The sequence below is a fragment of the Heterocephalus glaber genome, unplaced genomic scaffold (assembly GCF_053883595.1).
Source record: "Heterocephalus glaber isolate CG9 unplaced genomic scaffold, H.glaber_assembly_v1.0 deba00001608, whole genome shotgun sequence".
NCBI classification, from domain to species: domain Eukaryota; kingdom Metazoa; phylum Chordata; class Mammalia; order Rodentia; family Bathyergidae; genus Heterocephalus; species Heterocephalus glaber.
The window spans coordinates 28279946-28300509 of record NW_028258379.1 but is presented as its reverse complement, the minus strand read 5'-3'; the positions used below and the strand labels follow the sequence as shown (position 1 = coordinate 28300509).

The 20564-nt window shown below is 39.9% G+C and overlaps 1 long non-coding RNA gene across 5 annotated transcripts; it reads right to left on the bottom strand.

Moving 5' to 3' along the window:
- Positions 1–14681, bottom strand: LOC110346783 (uncharacterized). Of its 5 annotated transcripts, XR_015444957.1 has the most exons (4): positions 14032–14576; positions 13312–13543; positions 13055–13132; positions 1–12051 (listed from the first exon to the last, which is right to left on the bottom strand). It is a non-coding gene; the product is annotated as an uncharacterized LOC110346783 (long non-coding RNA). The 5 variants fall into 5 exon arrangements; XR_015444956.1 differs by having other exon boundaries at positions 1–12132; positions 13055–13543; positions 14032–14580; XR_015444955.1 differs by having other exon boundaries at positions 13055–13543; positions 14032–14579.
- Between the last annotated feature and the right edge of the window lie 5883 nt (positions 14682–20564).

Below are 20564 nucleotides of genomic sequence, written 5' to 3'. Positions count from 1 at the left end.
TTAGCTATTTTGGGTCCTTTACCTCTCCATATAAACTCTTAGAATCAGTTGTTGATATTTGCAAAACAGCTTTCAGGAATTTGAGTAGGATTGCATTAAACATATGTTTCAAATTGGGAAGGAATGACCTTAGAAGTATTGCACCTTCCTCGTCTTCTTATCCATGAACATGGACTATCTTTCCAGTTATTTAGTCTCCTTTGACTTCTTTTACCTGAATTTGATAATTTGCCTAATAAAAATCTTGTACATGTTTTGTTAGATTTATGCTCAGGTATTTTATTTTTTGTAGTCCCAGTGTACCTGACATCATGTTTTAAATTTCAAATTATACTTGTTCATGCTGGTACATAGGAAAACAATTGACTTTTATATATTTACCTTATACCCTCCAACCTTGCTGTAAGTGCTTATTAGCTCCAGGAAAGATTGGTTTTTATTTTGTTTTGGTTATGTCAATTCTTTTGAATTTTCTAAATAGACAATCAAGTCATCTATAAATAAAGAGAGATTTATTTCTTCCTTCCCAATCAGTATGCCTTTATTTGTTTTTCTAGTCTTACTTCATTAACCAGGACTGCAAGTATGATATTGAAAAGGAGTGGTGAGAGGGAACACCCTTGCTTTGTTCCTGATCTTAGAGGGAAAGCTTTTGGTTTCTCATCATTAAGTATGATGTTGGCTGTACTATTTTTGCAATATTCTATAAAAAAGTTGTCTTCTATTTCCAATTTACTGGGAGATCTTATCCTACAAATATATTAGATTTTTTTTTTTTTTTTGGTACCAGGGATCGAATTTGGGACCTTGCGCTTGCAAGGCAGGCACCAGAACCACTGAGCTAAATCCCCGGCCCTATATATTAGATTTTTGTCAAATGTTTTTCTATATCCAATAACATAACCATGTGATTTTCTTCTTTAGCTTATTGATGTGATGGATTATATTAATTTGGTTTCAAATACTGAACCAGACCTATGATAAATCCCACTTGGTCACAGCATATTATTCTTTTTATACAATGTTGGCATTTATTTGCTACTATTTTGGGGGGGATTTCTGCACCTCTGTCCATGATAGGTATTGGTCTTTAGTTGATTTTTTTAAAACATCTTTGTCTTGTTTGCTATTAAGATGATGCTGACTTCATAGAATGAGTAAGTATTCCTTGCAGAGGACTGTAATATTGATTATACCTAAAGTAGGCTGTAAAGAGTTAACTCCACAATTGGCTTGTTTATAGAAGTGAGACTGGCTGAAGCCTTTGTGCTGAGGTCAGAGTAACTAGCACCCAAATTCCATTCCCACAACAAAAACCTTCTGACTGGAAGGACTATGTTCTAATTACAACCATATATTTTGTCTATTTTGTTCCTACTTTGAGAATGCTTTGTCTTGTCCTTTACAAGCCTTGTTTACATTAATTTCCATAGAAATTGCACATAGCTTGCTTTTACCCCAATTGATTGCCAATAAAAGTCAGTGTCCAGGATTGTCAGCACCTTTATCGGTTGCACTGGCATTGGTCATCCTGACACCCCACGTCCTCTCTTTTAGTATATTTATTTCTCAGGCCTGTGTCATATATGGGGCAGGGTACTGCAACCTAACTGCAGGGGTCTCCAATAATTCCTCCCACTTCTGTCTTCTGAAAGAGATTGTAAAGAATTGGTATAAGTTCTTCCTTAAATGTTTTGTAGAACATACCAATGAAACCATCTGGGCCTGGTGCTTTCCATTTGGGAATGCTATTAATTATTAATTCAATTTCCTTTTTTTTTTTTTTTTTTTTTGGTACCGGGGATTTAGCTCAGGACCTTGTGCTTGCGAGGCAGGCGGCAGCACCACTGGGTTAAATCCCTGGCCCTAATTCAATTTCTATAATAGATATAGGCCTATTAAATTGTCTGTTTCTTCTTCTTTGAGTTTTGGCTGATTATATCTTTTAAGGAAATGTTCCGTTTCATCCACACTATCAAATTTAATTGACATAACTACTCATGTTATTTCCTGCTTTTTTATCCTTTTAAAACTATAGGATCTGTAGTGATAGCCTCTCTTTCACTTCTGATATTAGTAAATTATGTTCTCTTTTTTTTCTTAGTTATACTGGCTAGAAGCTGATAAAATTTATTGGTTTTTTATCTTTTCAAAGAACTAGCTTTTAGAATAATTGATTTTATCTACTGATTTTTTGATTTCTGCTCTAATATTTATTATTATTTCTTTTCTTATGGTTACTTTAGATTTTATTTGCTCTTTTCCTAATTTCTTGGGGTGAAAGTGCAGTTATTGATTTTAGAGTTTTATTCCTTTCTAATATATCTATTCAATACTAGAAAAGCTCTGCTAGTAAGCACAATTTTGCTACTTTCTACAAATTTTGGTAAATTGCATTTTAATTTTTATTTAGTTAAAAATATTTTAAATTTATTTTAATGCTTCTTTGACTACTGTATTATTTAAAAGTGTGTTCTTTAATCTCCACATACTTTGGAAATTTCCCACTGCTTCTAATTAACTTTTAGTTCAATTCTTTTGTGGTCCAGGAGCAAACATTGAATGATTTTTAAAATTTTGTGAATGTGTGTGTTTTATGGCCACGAAAGTGGTATCTTGGTGATCTTGAGGAGAATATATATTCTGCCATTGTTGGATGAAGTAGTCTATAGATGTCCATCATATCCAGTTGCTTGATGGTGTTGTTAAGTTCAGTTATGTCCTTACTCTTTTTCTATATGTTAGATCAGTCCATTTCTAATAGAAGATTGATAACATTTTCAAATATGATAGAGCAGATTTACTTCTTTGTAATTCTATCAGTTTTTTTCCTCACGTTTTCATATCCTGTTGTGAGATGCATACATTTTAAGGAGCATTGTGTCTTCTAGGAGAATTTACTGCTTTACCATTACCTCCTTACTGCTTTACCTCTTTCCCTGCTAGCTTTCCTTGCTTTGAAGACTGCTGTGTCTGAAATTAATATAGCTACTACTCTTTTCTTTTGATTAATGTTATGATGATATAACTTTCTCAATCCATTTACAGTGGTACCTTGGTTTATGAGCTTAATTTTGTTTTATGATTTTGGGGAAGATGGGTGCATTTGTGTTTGTGTGGGGAAGATGGCCATGGTTATGTTTGTCACCTGATGTGGAGTTTGAAAATGGAAGCAAAATTTTGCTAAATAGTTTTGTTTTTGAACAGAGTTGTTTGCAAACCAAAGCGTTTGTGAGCCAAGGTATCACAGTACTTTATATTTCATTGTATTTAAAGTTGGTTTCTTGTAGAAGTGGGTCATGTTTTTTTGCTCCACTCTGAAAATCTCTGAATTGTAATGGGTGCATTTAGGCCACTAACACTCAAAGCAATGGAAAGCAGTTGAATTACAATTCTTTATAATATTGGTTTTTCCTATTTGAGAATAGGGCAAGCTTTTCCACTGATTTAGACTTCTATCTTAGAAACCCTAATTGGAAAATGATATGCCTATGCATAGAAATTTGCTATTTTTTGTTCATTCATTTTGTTTTGACTTTTATGCTGCTTGGTGTTCTTTAAGTTTCCTGGATCTGTGAGTCCCATTATGTCAATGTTACGCTTTTTGTATTTATTCCACAATTCTTGAATAATTTGCTCTGATTTTCTCTGTAGTCTTTGGTTTTTGTTGTTCTTTTAAGTTTTGCAGATTTCTATTGATATATAGCTATCTCTATTTATGGGGCATTGGTTCCAGGGTCAAACCCATGGATACCAAAGTCAGCAGATGTACAATATTTGCATATAACCTATGCACATCCTCCTGTATACTTTAAATCCTCCCTAGACTTATAATATCTAATAGAGTGTAAACACTGTGTAAATGTTTGTCATACTGCATTGCTTAGGGAATAATGACAAGAAAAAGAGTCTGTACATGTTCAGTACAGATACAGCTTTTTCCCAGTAGTTTAAAGCCACTGCTGGGTGAATCCACAGATACAGAATTGGTTGATATGGAGGGATGACTGTATCCTCAAGCTCAGAAATTCTTTCTTCAGTCATGTCTAATCTGCTGATAAGCCCATCAAAGGCATTCATTTATAGTTACAGTGTTTTGGAACCCTAGTGGTTCTTTTTTATTCTTACATTTCCACTTTTCTCTTCTTAACTAGCCATCTATTTTGGCACATTGTCTATTTATTATTGGAATCTGTAGCGTATTAATTATAGTTGTTTATAATTTCCTGATAATTTCATTATCCCTGCCATGTTTGGTTCTGATACAATACTCTTTCTGTCTCTTCCAATTATGTTTTTTCCTTTTGATATACCTTCTAATTTCTTTCATGATAGCCATTTATAAGGTACCCAGCAGAGTTCCCATGGGAGTTTCTGTTCTAATGTGTTGCGATTCTCTGTATCTACTTGTCTGCATCTCCATTTAGGGGACAGTAGTTTGCCTAGAATCCCTCACTTTTCTACAGATCTAGGGCAAGCTGTTGAGTTTTCAGTTTCTTCAGCACTTTTTTTGTTGTTAAGGTAGAGTGTTAAATTTCAACCTCCTTGAATGTGAAATTGAAAAATTGAATACCCTTTTACTTATTCTTTGGGTTTTGTATAATAGAATCACATTCTATGCTCTTTTTTTTGAAATTTGCTCCTTATTCAACATTATGTGAATGAGTCATACCTGTGGATGGATGTGACTGTCATTCCTTCTTTTTCACAGCAACATAATATTAAATATTACATTTTAACTACACCATAATTTATGTATCCTTTCTCCCTTTGATGGCAGTTTGGATTGAACATCACTGCTGGTGCACAAATGCAAGGACTTTTCTAGGGCACTAATCTAGTAGAATTATTAAGATTAAAATGTGTATATTCCACTTTAATGATAATGCCAAACTGTTTTGCCAAAAAACAATTTTTATTCCCATTAGTGACATATAAGAATTCTCTTTGCTCTGCACATTTGCCAACATTGGTATTACAAACACTTTTTAAATAGTATCCACTTGGGTCAGTGTAATGACAGCTCCTTGTTTGAAATCAGCATTTCCTGTGTACTGAGGTTGACCATCTTTTCAAATGTTTATTGGTTAATGTTATCTCCTCTGTGAATTCTTTTCTGATGTCATTGTTCATTGAAAGATTGAATTATTTGTCTTTCATTTGTTGATTTGTAGGAGACTATACATTCTGTATACTAATCCTTGACAAGTAAAAGGAGAAAGATTTATATGATCTGAGGAGAAACCAGAGTATCCTTTGATGATATAACACTTCTCTTTTCCCAATTTGTGGCAAATCTTTTAGTTTCTTTATAGCATATCTTGATGGAGAAAATTTATAATGTTAATCTAATCAAATATGTTGCCCTTTGTTTTGATTATGGAATCTTTCTTTATGCTGAGGTCATATGGATATTCTTCTATGGTATGGATGTTTAATCATTTTTATGACAGCCTTCTTGTGATGTTTTTAAATATATAAAATAAAACTCACAGAGTTTACAAATAAAAACCAATTATGCAAAGATTCTGTAATCAACATATTAAAATTATAATATAGCAAGTTTTTAATGTATTAACAAGTTTTAGCAGAAACCTAATAACTGCTATAAATTTTCAAATACTAATATGTATTAGTCAGGTTTCCCATTGCTGAGGCACAATACCCAACCCCCACAATTTAAAGGAGGAGAGGTTTAATTTAGCTTACAATTTCCGAGGATTCAGTACATGGCCAGCTGACTCCAAGACAGGATCAAAGCTGTTTGGTTCACGGTGGTGAGGAAGCAGAGAGGCGGAAAAAACACCAGCGAGAAACAGGCAAGGAACCAGACATAGACTCCAAGTCCACACCTCCATGACCCACCCAGAGACATCCAGAGGTGTGTTACACCAATCCCTGGCAGCTCCCAAACTAATCAAGTTGACACAATCCAGCTTAATGTCTTAGTCGCTTTTCTAATCTCTGGGACACAATATCCAACATCCACATTTTAAAGGAGGATAGATTTATTTTGGCTCAGGAGTGCAGTCCATGGTTGGCTAGCCCAAGGCAGAAATGCCATGGCAGAGGGGCATAGTGGAGGAAACCTGGTTACATCATGGTGACCAGGAAGCAGAGAGGAAAGGGAGGAGCCAGAAAGGGAGATATACCCTCCCAGGTCATACCCCCAGTGACCCATCTAAGAGCAGCTGCACTTCCTAACAGCAAGCCAGCTATAGCACCCCCTTAATCCCATCATCTTCTATACACATGAGAATACTGGGGGCCATTTCAGATTCAAATTTTGCCTCTGGTCCCCAAACCCATCTCTACGCAAAATGTAGTCAGTCAATCTCTAAGATTCACCACTTTTGACAGTTCCAGCATTGCTAAAAAGTGTAAGTCCAAAGTTTCCTCTGAGATTTATGATAAACTCTTAGCTATGAGCCCCTTTAAAAATCAAAAAGAAAATAAATACTGACAACATACAATGCCACAGGGTAAACATTCACATTCCAAAAGAGGGGATAAAAATAGGAGATAAAAGATGGGACCAAAGACCAAAACCCAGCAGGGCAAACATTAAATCTCATAGCTCCATGTTCAGCATTCAAGGCAAATTGTGGTGAGATGTGAACTCCAAAGGGTGTGGGCAGCCATGTCACAGTGGTATTGCAGGTTGCAGTCCTCATGGCCTCTCTCTTGGGTTGGCTTTGCTCACTGCCTATGGCTTTCCTCAATATTTCACATTCCTAGCATCTCCTTTTTGCTTTACTCTTACAATTTCAACACTGCTCTGTCAGGGGTACGCTGCTTGGCCTTCCAGGCCTTCTTCTGAAATCTGGGTAGAATCTTCTCTAACACAACTGTTGCAATCTCCATGCCTGTAAAACTAGCATCATGAGGATGAGGCCTCAGTCTGCCACCAGCTTGAGCAGTAACCAGCGACCCTTGGATCATGGCTGCAAATGCCTCTGAGTGTCTTTGTGTCGAGCACTGTGAACTGGATCCCAGAGAACAAATTCTTTAGGTGGCCCTTCTGGAGAGAAGGGAGGAGCCAAGGAGGAAGATACCCCTTCCAGGTCATGCCCCTAGTGACCCATCTCCAACCAGGCCCCACCTCCTAACAGAAAATAAGCTATACTTCCCCTGTGATCCAATCACCTTCCATAGAAGATATGAGAACTTTGGGAGATTTTTTTCAGATCTAAACCATGAGACTTAATCATCACAGAATAAACAATATTACATGATAGCTGCACCAACTGTCATGTGCTATGAAAATATCTATATTTTTATTAGTAACAAGATTACAGTTACTGAGACTACCATGATCTGTTGTCTATGTTCATAACTAAATTATAATTTAGAGGTTAGTGAAAATAATTTCCCTAACTGTATTTGTGAACCTACTGAATTCTATCTACCAATAAATGTATTGGAGGTATATGGAATCCATTTAAAAAATCTATATATAGCATTTCCTAAAATTTTTAACTCTTTATCATTTATTATTTTGGTTTTGTTTTTGTCAATCATTATTTGTTTCTTTATATTGTACATAGTATTTCTTTACTCTCTTTTTATTGATTAATTTGTCCCTTTCCTCTTTGATCTACAATCTCATTGATGACTAAATCTGACTTGTCTATAATGGGTCCCACTTTCTGGGCTCTTTATTCTATTCATGTCTGCCCATTTTGTATGTTGGCTCCTCTTGGTACTTGGCTTTTTATATGTTAATTTTAGAAATAGTTTATGAAGTTCCAGGAAAAAAACTCATTAGAATGTTGATCAAGACTGCACTAAATGTATAGCCCATGGATTTATGCCTTTTGATACATTTCATATTTTTTTCCAGGAGAGACTTGTTCATCTTTTGTTAGATCTTCTTCTAAGTTTGTCTTGCCCCAATTGGTCACACACCTAATTAATAGGACTGCAACTGAAAATTTTGCTTTAAAAATACTTTCTAACTCTGTTGCCAGTATGTAAGAAATCAGCTGTTTTTGAAGACTGATTTTTTTATCCCTCAACCTTATGAAACTCATTTATTCTTATAATTTATTTATAAAAGTATTGCAATTTTTCTGTTTGGTTTGGTTTGGTTCGGTTTGGTACCAGAATCAAACTCAGGATCTTGTACTTGCCAGGCAGGTGCAGCACCACTGAGCTAAATCCCCAGCCCCAATTGTGATTTTTCTATGAAAAAAATCATATAACCTTTAATTAATGTCTCTTTTGCCTGATTTCAATCCTTATATTTTTATTTCTTTTTCTTGTTTTATTGCATTGGCTAGTACTTTTGATGTAGTATTGAATAAAAGTAGGGATTTTTAAAAATGTTTAACTTTTATGTGTGATGCTTTTATAGGCTTTGTGGATATAGTTCTGCACAAAGACAAAGATATATCATTCTACCTCTAGTTTACCAATTTTTAAAAAATTATAAGTGAGTATCACTAGGGTTTTTTTTAAAGGTAATAATTATAAGAGCATCTGTATACATCAATGGAGTAGACCCACTAAAGAGAAATTGAGGATGCAAAAGAGAAGAAATAACCTAAACAGAAGTCCTTGAGGAAGTTGAGGCTAGATTTTTATATAGTTCTTTGAAGATTAAAGTACTTAACATAACATCTAGTCTATTAGTTTCCTATTATTGCTATCACAAATTACTACAAACTTTGCACCTTAAAACAACATAGATGTATTGTGCCTTAAAACAATATTTATTCTCTTATAGTTCTGAAGGTCAGAAGTCTAAAATCAGATTCACATGGCTAAAATCAAGGTATCAGCAGGACTGCATTTTTTCTGGAGGGCCCATCCAAGAATCTGCTTCTTGCCTCTTCCATCTTGTACATGCTGCCAACAATCCTTGGCTTGTGGTCTCTTCATCTTCAAAGCTAGTAGTACAGTGTCCTCAAATCTTTCTATGCTTCTGTTTTAACATTGCCCTTCTTCTATATAACAACATTTATCAATAATTAGGCCTGGAACCAGGATAATGTCTTCATCTCAAAATCTTTAACTTATTTTCATCTATAAAATCTTTCTTCTGTATAAGGTTATATTCACAGATGCTAGGGATTAGGAGGTGGACATCTCTTATGTCCACTATTTAGCATTTATATTTAGCATGTATTGGATTATATCCTGGTTTTGTAGGTCAAAAATGGTTCAGCATTGGGAATTCTATGTGGCTTCACCCAATGTTTCTTAGTATATGGAAGCTGTTATTAATACTATTAAGAAAAGTGGAGATATTTTTGCCATAAACTACCAGCTCTAGGCCTATCCTGTTGTTTTAGTTATAATATGTTGGGGAATTTCTAGCTAATCAAATGTGTTAGCAAAGCCCCAGATTTTTAGTATGCCCTGTACTATAGTACTTCCTGTGTCACTGCCCTGGAAGTAAGGTAGTTTCCCTCTCCAAGCCACTTTCCTCCTTGCTGCCTTGGAAGAGGCCTGCTAAATGAGTGTAGAAAGAGATTCCTCACACAGAATAAGGAAATCCCTCTGCTCAGCTACAAGACCCCTTTGTTCCATAACACCAGTGCTCTTTGAGGAAGGAGCAGCTAGCTGTACAAGCCTTCCATTTTGTAAATGTGTATGGCCATGCCATCTGATGCCATATTGGAACCTGAGGCCAAAGCAAGAAAACAGTGATACTGATCCTGTCATTATTTAAATTTTTTTTCTCAATGGTAAAGGGCTTGGGGTCAGGATTCACTCCCTAACCCCACAGGGGGTAAAATATATTTTTATTACATATATATATCAGAAAATATATGTGAAAAATCTACACATAGAATATAGCTGGATGACAGTAGATGTTATTTGTTGATTTCTTGATAGCAGCCATTCTTTCCGGGGTGAGGTGGAATCTCAGTGTTGTTTTCATCTGCATCTCTCAAATGACCAGTGATGTTGAACATTTTTTCATATATTTGTTTGCTGCTTTTACTTCTTTGTCTGAGAACTGTCTGGTCATTTCAGATGCCCATTTTTGAATTGGGTCTTTGAATTTGGGGGTTCTGATTTTTTTCAATTCTCTATATATTCTAGATAGTAGTCCTTTGTCTGAGGTACAGCTGCTAAATTTTTTTTCCCATATTCTAGGTTGTCTGTTAGCTCTGTTGGTGGTTTCTTTTGCAGTGCAGAAGCTTTTTAATGAGATGAGATCCCAGTTGTTGATTCTTTCTGCTAGTTCCCATGCTGCTGAGGTTTTGTTCATGAAGTCTTTGCCTATGCCAATGTTTTCAAGAGTTCTAACTAACTTATCTTCCAGCAAGTTTAGTGTTTCTGTCTTAATATTTAGATCTTTAATCCACTTCGATCTTAGTTTAGTGCATGGTGATAGGTATGGGTCTAGTTTTAATCTTTGGCAGGTTGAAATCCAGTTTTTCCAACACCATTTATTAAATAGGCTATCTTTTCTCCAGTGATGGTGCTTGGCGCCTTTGTCAAAGATGAGGTGGCTGAGCATGTCTGGAGTTGTTTCTGCATCTTCTAATCTATTCCACTGATCCTCAGGTCTGTTTCTTTGCCAGTACCATGCTGATTTTATCACAGTAGCTTTGTAGTATAGTTTCAAGTTGGGGATTGTGATACCCCCAGCCATGTCTCTGCTGCTTAGAATTGCTTTAGCTATTCTAGGTCTCTTATGGCTCCAAATGAATTTTTGGATTGTTTTCTCTAGTTCTGTGAAGTATATTGTGGGAATTTCAATCGGCATTACATTGAATCTACATAGCAGTTTCGGAAGTATGGCCATTTTCACTATATTGGTTCTTCCTACCCAGGGGCAAGGGATGTTTTTCCATTTTCTTGTATCCTCTTCGATCTCTTTTTTCAGAGTGCTATAGTTTTCAGTGTAGAGGTCTTTTGCTTCCTGTTAGATTGATTCCTAGATATTTCATTTTATTGGATGCTATTGTAAAAGGAATTGTTTCCCTAATTTCTCTCGCAGTGAGTCTGTTATTTGTGTACAAGAAGGCTATTGTTTTTTTGAGTGTTGACCTTGTATCCAGCTACTTTACTGAATCTGTCAATTAAGTCTAGAAGTCTTCTGGCGGAGTTTTTTGGGTCTTCTATGTAAAGTATCATATTGCCCGCAAATAATGACAGTTTAATTTTTTCTTTTCCTATCTTTATCTCTTTTATTTCTTTCTCTTTTCTAATTGCTGTGGCTAATGTTTCCAGAACTATGTTGAACAGGAGTGGTGATAGTGGGCATCCTTGTCTTGTTCCTGATTTTAGTGTGAAAGTTTTCAGTTTTTGACCATTTAGTATGATGTTGGCTGTTGATTTTTCATAGATAGGCTTAATCAGGTTAAGATAAAGACCTTCTATGCCAATTTTCTGTAGGGTTTTTATCATGAATGGGTGCTGGATCTTTTCAAATGCTTTTTCTGCATCTATTGAGATGATCATATGATTTTTGTCCTTGACTCTGTTAATATGGTGTATTACATTTATTGATTGACGAATGTTGAACCATCCTTGCATCCCTGGGATAAATCCGACTTGGTCAGGGTGTATGATCTTCTTGATGACCCTCTGTATTCTGTTTGCCAGTATCTTGTTGAGGATTTTTGCATCTATGTTCATTAGGGAGATTGGCCTGTAGTTCTCTTTTTGGGTTGGGTCTTTCTCTGGTTTTGGAATCAAAGTAACACTTGCTTCCAGGAATGAATTTGGAAGTATTGTTTCCCTTTCAATTTCCTTGATGAGTTTAAAGAGTAATAGTGTTAGTTTGTCTTTAAATGTCTTGTAAAATTCAGCAGTGAAGCCATCAGGACCTGGGCTTCTCTTTGTTGGTAAATATTTTATTACATTTTCATTTCATTCATTGTAATTGGGGTGTTTAGAATTTCTATATCTTCTTCATTTAACTTTGGCAATTTGTATGTATCTAGGAATCTGCCCATTTCTTCTGTGTTTTCCATTTTATTGGAGTAGAGTTTCTTGAAGTAGGTATTGATGAGCCTCTGGATTTCTGTTGGATCTGTTGTGACTTCACCTTTTTCATTCTTAATTGCATGTATTTGTGCCTTTTCTTTCCTTTTTTTGAAGTAGAAGGAAATTTTAGTTTGCCCTAGGTAGTAACATAGATGTCCTCTTTTTCAATCTCAGTGTAATATTCTACATGTGATTTAATGAAAATATACAAGTTTTATAATAAAAATGGACTTTGTTTAAAGGTAAAAAAATTGATATAATGACAAGATACTGCAATACTCAGAGTCACATCCTCAACCAAAATAGGGCTAAATAAGTAAAAGTAATTATAGCAAAGAAGCTTTTACTTTATTGTGTTAGTTACATTTCTCTCATTGCTGAGACAAAATACCTGACACCCAAAGTTAAAGAGGTGGGGTTTATTTGGTTCATAGTTTGTAGAGGTCTCAGTTCATAGGCAGCTGGCTCTGAGGCTGGGATCGCAAACAAGCATTACAGAGGAGAAACAACATGGCACACACAAGGCAGCAAAGGCAACAAAGGGAGCCTTAACAGTGTCTCGCTGCCCCTTTTATCATATTCAAACTACTTAGAGTGGGTAACACTCACACCCTTAATCCTAGTGCCCTTGAGCCTAGAATTGCATCAAGAATCAATTCCAGTTTCGAACACTCTAGATCCAGCCTATGACCACAGGAGGCTTTGAAGGAACCTCTAAACCCAAACCATAACTTTCCATCCCTGGCTCCCCAAATACTCATGTACATTCCTATGCACAAAATGCATTTAGCCCATCTCTAAGAGTTGCCGAAGTCTTAACAGTTTCAACGCTGCTGAAAAGTCCAAAGTCTCCTCTGAGATTTAAGGCAAACTCTTTTTTTATTTAAAATTTTGATATGTTGTTCACCATGGATTTTTTTCACCCATTTTTCTTTATAGTTATTTTTTACCTATAAAAACTACACATGTAGTTTATCCAAGTATAGTAAACTAGATAATGGACAATAAAAATGTCTATATTTAATATATTAAGCTATTATTTGATTGCTATAATCCTGATTATTACTTTTTTTGGCACTTCTTAAATTTCACTCCTGAGACTCACCCTAGTTTCCATGCTGGTCTACATTTGTATATATTTTCTCTACTGTCAGGACACTTGTGGCAAAAGTTCAAGCTTTATCTGGGGAGAAAAACACAAAGAGTTAGGATTTATTGAGTTAACAAGAAAGGAAAACCACCCCCTAACCTCTGAAAGGCCCCTGGTCCAAATGATTCTCTTTGCTGCCGACTGCCTGTTCCAAGTGAGAAAGAATAAACTAATTTTATACCTATTCAGTCCAATAAAGCTCATTGTCCTACCTCTACCTCCAGTGATAAGAGGCAGGAACAGTTCATTTTCCATTGCTAAGCAACAGCAAAAACAGTGCACGGCATGAGTACTGGCCTCATGGGCTGATAGGGATCGCTGTCTAAAGTTCCTGTTTGCATTTTGAAGTCAACAATAATTGCAGTTCTCTATTAGTGTTCATTAAGATGGTTTATGTCTGGACTAACTCCAATCTCCACTCAGTGGTTTCAATGCGTTGTTCTCCTAGGGAAAGAAATATTTGGCAATAAAAATCCTGCACTGACTTCTCCTATAGGCTGGGGAACTCTGGTCACCATCCGCAAGCAGTTCCCTAGCCCGGGAGAACAAGGTTCTCTTGAAGGTTCGGAAAGAGAGGGGTGGAGAGGAAACTTCGGCTTCCAGCTGGCTTTCTTCCACCCGGCTTTCTTCTACCCTACCCGAAAAGTAGGCCAGTGGTACATAAGTCTGTTGTGTGACTTGAGCTCTTGCTATTCCCGGGGGGGGGGGGGGGGGGGGGCGCAGAGAGCACGACCCTATTTCCCCGAGGTCAGCAGGAGGGTTTGGAAAGAGGCTCTGGCCTCGCTCCCTGCCTCAGGCCGGGAAGAGGCGCTTCCCAGGGACGTGAGGGGCTCCTGCCTGCCTGGCTCGGGAAGGGATCAAGCAGTGGCCTCAGTGTAACGGCCGAGGGCCGCAGGCAGCCCTTGGACGCCACTTCCCAGGTGTTGACTCACCCGGCGGCGGGCGGAGCGGCTGCCAGGCCCGGGAGGAGCAGCCCGGCGCCTTGCGTAACCTGCCCTCCGTCCCCTGTCCGGCGGCCAAGTCTGCGCTGAAAATAAAACCAGAAAACAGCTTAAAGCAATTAACGAGGATGTTATTCTCCGTTTCAGACCTCATTCCAAAACACCCTTCCACTCGCAGCACTTTCCAGAGGGAGAGTAGAGTGGCTCCTGGTCGTCCCGTCTTTCCCGCTCCGAGGCCTTCAGGGGCCCACCCCCCATTATAAGCCTGCTCGCGCCCCCTAGTGTACGTAGGCGCCCAGCGCCGTTCACATTGTGTCTGGGAGAGGCAAGGCCGGGTGAGTGGGGTGGGAGAAATTGGGGCCAAAAAGTCTAATTCCTTGAGGCCTGTATCAGATGGCAGAAAACCGCAGTTTCATTCTCGATTCAGTGCATGACTTAGGAAATCGTTCTTCATCAATTCTCCCCTGTGCTTTCCTCTGACTCCAATCTGTCCTCTCCTCCTTGCAATGGAGCAAGAGACTTTCTACCTCCATGGCTGAAGAAAAGTGAAGACCGTCAACATACCTTAATCTCATCGAGAAGCTGTGGAATGATTCTGTGCTGTGGCCGAGATGTGCAGCAGCCTAATCACTCAAAACCCAGACACTCTGCACATCCAAGGTCATTCGTTGTGCTACTGTTGTGAAAATATGTTTCCATCTCTCGGGTACAGAGACAACCTAGGGCTAGGGCTGATTCCCGAACAGCAGACAGATATGGAAGGTCAGGAAGTTCTGAACACCAAGTCATTTGTATCCTGATAATTCTGTGGTTCTTTCCCTTTCCATCCTTTCTTTTTCTCTGATAAGCAGGCAGGGGGGAGTTGAAGTAAACATAAAAAGAATTGGTTGTAGAGAAAGCCAAGGCAGGAGGGGCACTGGGGTTGGATATGAGTATCAGGAGCCATGGAAACCCACAGAGACGGATTAGCAAGCACCTACTGAGGATAACTAGGAAGTTTTCATACCAAAAATCCTGAGTCCTCAACCACATGGTCCCTCAAACAATCTTCTGAGGTTGACTACTTTGATTAGCATCAAGAACAGGGGTAGCAAATAGTTTCATACTCCATGCCAACATTAGTCAACTGAGGAGCCTATATTCAGAATGTTCCTGAAGGTTGGGTTTGAGGAAAAGCATCATGATTGATTAGTGATGTCTTCCATGAGCACAGAACAGAGGAGAGCTGGTATCCATGGCAACAAGGCAAGAAGAAAAGAGAATGCACCATATGAAGAATGCTAAGCCAGTGAGCTCTTCAGTGGTGTTCTTGGTCATTCCTGCATTCGGGGACTGAATGGATGGTGTGGTTTTTCCAACTTTCCCAAGTTCCTTAAGGTCCAGGGAACTTGCTCTTCCCACCTTCCCTTTCTTCAGATTGTGGCGCCTCACAGCTGACCAGAAAGCTGATGTGGAATAACAACAGAATGGAGACAAGAAATGGAAGGAGACGTGAGAAAAAGGTGAAGCAATCATCTGCCTCTGACCCTGCAGTCTCTCACACAGACATAGATCAAAGGGAGGAAGCTGCTGAGGATCAGGCCCGCCCCAACACTGCACACAGGCAGTGCAGGGGGCTCCAGCGGTTGCCAGGGAGCACCAGGCAGTCTCCATGTGCCTGGTCCCCAGGGTACCTTGAGCCTTTCTGTTTCTCTGCATTGCCACAGTCCCCATTCTAGTCCCAGCAACTGCCTCCTCTTTCTGGAGGTGGAGAGTTGTGCTGTCCCCCCTACCGCCCTCCCTGGGTCTTCTGTCTGGCATAATCTTTTGAATATATTCAGCTTCACCATCGCACGCGTCTCCGCCCAGGGCCTCCTGTTTACTGAACTCCTGGGTAAAGGAGCCACAGCATCCCTCTCTGTGCCAATTACCTCCACCCACTTCCCTTTGCTCTTGCCCTTTACCTGCACCCACGCCTTTATGTGGCCCCTCACAGTGAGCGCTCCTCTGCCTCAGAGCCTCACACAGACCCTGGTGGCCTAAATCTCACACCCTCCCCTCTACTTGGCTGAATATTTCTTATCTCTCAACTTGAATGTCACCTCCTCAGGGACTGCACATTAAGACTCTCCTTTGGGGCAGCTATCACCTTAGTAAGTAATTATTGGTAAAACTATTTACGTAACACCTATTCCCTGCTTGCCTGTAAGGCTCAAGACAGATCTGAGACTTTCTTCTTTGCTGCAGTATCTTAGGACTTAGCACAGCCCCCAGCATGTTTCCTGGCACGGAATAGATGCTGAACCTTTATTGATTAAAGTAATAAATGGGGGAGAAGAGAGATGGATGGATAAATGAGTGGATGGACAAGTGGAAGGAGCTCTCAGGGATGAAAGGTGATTTCTACCCCTTGCTGGTCATATGCAAGAGATAAGTCCTGTGGATTTGGTGTCACCAGGCAAGGGAGAGAGTAAGGAGAAAGCTGGGTTGGCCACAGCAGAGGGGCAAAGAGGGCAGTTCAAGGTCATAGCTTTAGTTCCCACAAATCTGAGCTTTGCCTTTCCAAGACTGCCAGGAACAAGTGTCCAGAATTCCATTTCCCAAAATATGATTTTAAAAAGAAAAATCCAAATGAGAACTGAATAGATCAGAGGGAAGGGAGTCCAGCTTTGAGCATCCATTCACATTGCTGGGAAAGCCATATAAAAATAGATCACATTTCTGTGCTTTTGTGGCTGCTTTGAGCCACTGTAGCCTTCCGCAGCAATCTAATTGCCAAACAATATGTTGCTTTGCCATGGGGCCATCTGCAATCTAAGAAAGCACAGAAGTCTAGCAGTTTCCCAATCCTATTTTTTTTTAAAAGGCGGACTCCACAGACTTGTACCCACTAATTGGCCATGTAAATTACTACCTCCTGTATCAGTTGCAACACAAGGGAAAATGGAATATAGTATTGTTTTTGGCTCCACTGCTGCCAGCTACACTGGTAGAAGGAGGGTTAGGGAGTGGGGCTGAGAGACTCAGCATCAGGAAAAGTCCAGCAAGCAGTCTTCCAAAGAGGTCAGGTTCAAGAATTCAGTCATGATTTCCCCAGACACCCTGCTGAGGTCTGGATCTGCTTACCCCGAGGGGAAAGCAAATTGTGTTGCTTTCTCATCGGACCATACCAGAGGTATGGGCTCCATTCTGCCAGCAAAGTCTGTTCAAAGGTTGGCTGATGGACATGAAGAACAGAACATCCCATACAGAACTGTTGTGTTGGCAAGGGAGCAGCTATTCTAATTACTGCAGAGGATGGCTTGCTGGAAAAGGCGCCCTCTCCATGTTCCATGGCATCCTGCAATCCCCTACCCCATGTAATGCTCACCAGTCCTAGTCAGGAACTCTGTGAACAGAGGGTGGCGTCTGTCTTGTTGGAGCTGTGTCCCCACCCCCTTGCACAGTGTCCGGCCTCTGGACACTGGTGAATAAATGTTTGCCAACAAGGAAAATGCATGTGCATAAAGCCTTGTGGATGTAGATAAGGGTTGGATGTCAACCAGAGTTTCTAATCACTAGAAAAGCCCAGTGATGGAATGGGCTGGCTTGAAAGGAGCCAGTCGGGGCCAGCAGCTTCTCAGTATAAATTTTAGACCTCTTGGGGCAGCAGCAAAGCATTTGGTGGTGAGAGACAGCATCACCTAGACGTGAGTCCATGGACTCTGGAGTCACACAAACAGACACTGAGTCTGATGCAACAGTAAGAGTGAGTCAGAGAAGGAGCAGGAAAGCTGTGGAAAGGGCTCTGTTAAGCCCTGCCGGTCACGTGAGCCTCACTCCTGCTGAGGGGTCTTAAAGGAACGGTGTGCACTGTCCCCAGAATTGTCAATGTGAAGTGTGAAGGATCTGAGTGTCTCTCATCTCCCGTCCCGGTCCTTCAAGGTAAATTCCCCTACTTTCTAGCCTGCATCTTGCTATGGCATGAGGCTTTCACTGCTCCCTGACTCAAAGGCCACTGGAGCGGGGCAGCTGTCCCTCTCACCACAGCTGGAGTCAGAGGAGGGTGAAATGGGTGTGGCTTCGGCGCTGAGTGCCCTTGTCCGACATTTCCATGGTTACCAAATGGAATGGGAGCCCCAAAAGGGAAGGATGCATCAAGTCTGTAGTCACTCAAGAAATAGGCTTTGGGGCCGGGGGATTTAGCTCAGTGGTTCCGTCGCCTGCCTCACAAGTGGAAGGACCTGAGTTCGATCCCCGGTACCAAAAAAAAAAAAAAAGAAATAGGCTTTGTGAGCATTAAATAATATTCTAAAACACTTAATTTAAGACCTGATGATAATGTGCCAGATGTTGCTATTATTAGTACTGACTTTTCTTTATTAATAGATGATGATATGTTTTGAGAGGAACAGGAATCATTTGGAGTAAATTTGTAACCTTTAGATTTACGTATTTGCTTCAAGAACTCAGTGTTTTGAAGGTGGAAATAGTTCTGGCCTTGACCTACAGAAAGAAAGATCCAGACAAGGTAGGCCTGCCTTTCAGACATCCAGGCACATTGAAATTTCTCATTTGGCTTTTCTTAAAACCACTGCCTTTAATACCCTCTGACACATGGCCTGATGATTTTCTGGGTCGAACTGACAGTTTTAAAGCAGGAACAATGTGATTTTGATAGGGAGAATTATTTGGTGACCCCAGATGTCCTAAAATGGTGGCTTAACTCTGGGCACTCACGAAAAAGAACTGCAAAAAGTTACACAGAGACCCTGGTATATTGAGATCAGTTTCTACCCCAAGGTGTAGAAGAACAAATGGCTGGAATGTTTGCCATCCTGCAAATCTCCTCCTGGGCCAGCTTCAGCCACAGCTTCAGCTCTCCTTCAGGGAGACCGAGCCCCATGACAGGAAGACAAAGACAGGCAAGTGGCAAGAAGGAGGGACTTCTTATTCTCTTGCTAGACAAGGCCCATAGTGCAGAGCTGCTGTCTGCAATCTGTGGCTTTGACCTGCTTCTGCTCACTCAGGGAATCTCATCTCCACCCTGAGCAGACTGGGCCTTAGGGGAGAGGGCAGGTGCTGTCCCCCGGGGGGCTGTGTACCCAGAATTGGATGGAGAGAGAAAACAAAAGTGTTGACTTAGAAGGAGCCAGTGAGATCCGAGGGCCCCTTGGCATGGCTTCCCCTAGGTTGGGAATTCCTAGGTGACCGAGCTCTCCCTTCAGGGACAGTGGCGCTGGCATGAGTCCTCTCCTGGCAGCCACTTTCTGCCATCACCCAACTGGGCACATGTCGATCCTCCACTGAACGCCACCCTGAAGACCAAAGAATCTAATTTTCAGCCACTTGATTTCAGGCCTGGAGAGATGAGTGTGGAAGCCAGCTGTCTTTTTCCCTGTGGCATAAAGTGTTCAGCACCTACTGACCAAAGCAGAAGTACCGGGCTGGTGCAGCCTGAGACGGGGGTTTAAAAATACATTGGCATTAGCTTCCCTGTCAATACTAATGCATTCAGGAAGCTGAAGGTGGCTCCCAGGATGGCTGTGTCAGGCCTAGCATTTAAATATTTAGTGGCCAAGTAATTACTGTAATAATTAATTTCTGTTGCTTAATCTAGCAATCAGGCATGTCGCTTTACACACGGGAAAATGTTGGTCCCTGTAGGGGCATGTGTGTGTGAGTGTGTGTGTGTGTGTGTGTGTGTTTCTGTGTGCCCGTGTGTATGTACAATATAGTACAGCAACTGGTATTTAGTTAGGATTTGGAGATCAGTTTATGGAATAAATAAGATGCTTTTAGGGCTGGGGGTGTAGATAGCAGTAGAGTGCGTGCTTAGCACGCTTAGGCCTTGAGTCCAATCCTTAGCACAAGAAAAAACAAAAAGATGCTTTCAGTTTGGATTGTAGTCAGAGGTTGGGAGAAAAGCAGGAAGAAAAATAAAGAGAAACAAAAATTGAACACTCCAAACTTCAAATGCCAACTTGGAGAGAATTTTTCCCGAGTAGGGTTCAGTTAAATGTTATAATTTGCAGCTTTGTTGGTGAAAATTGGAAAGCAGCTAATCTTACCCAAATCTTGCTCTGGGCTTTATAGAGCCATGCTACTCTGTAGAAATCTTCTATAATCTACATGTACTCTTACATTTTCTAGTAGTTACATTTTTGAAAAGTAAAAAGAGCAAAATTATTTTTGATAAATTCTACTTACTGCATATATCTGAAATACTATGATTTCAATAGAAAAAATATCAATGGGATATATTACATTCCTCCCTTCACATAAAGTCTTCAAAACCCAGTATATGCTTTGCACTTACACAATATCTCAATTTAGTTTTTCAAAAACTAGTTCCTCTGTCTTACCAGCCACATCCACAGGTGATCGGAGGTCTTATTGGCCAGCACAGAGATATGGGGTACCGGCCCAAGTCACCGCTATGAAGCCATCACTTAAACAGAGGGAACCCAGCCATAAAGGAAAGAGTCAATGTTGTTGTGTGCACCCCAGGATAATTTGATTCAATTTAAGCATTTATTAGACACCTTGATAGATTAGAGTAGGAA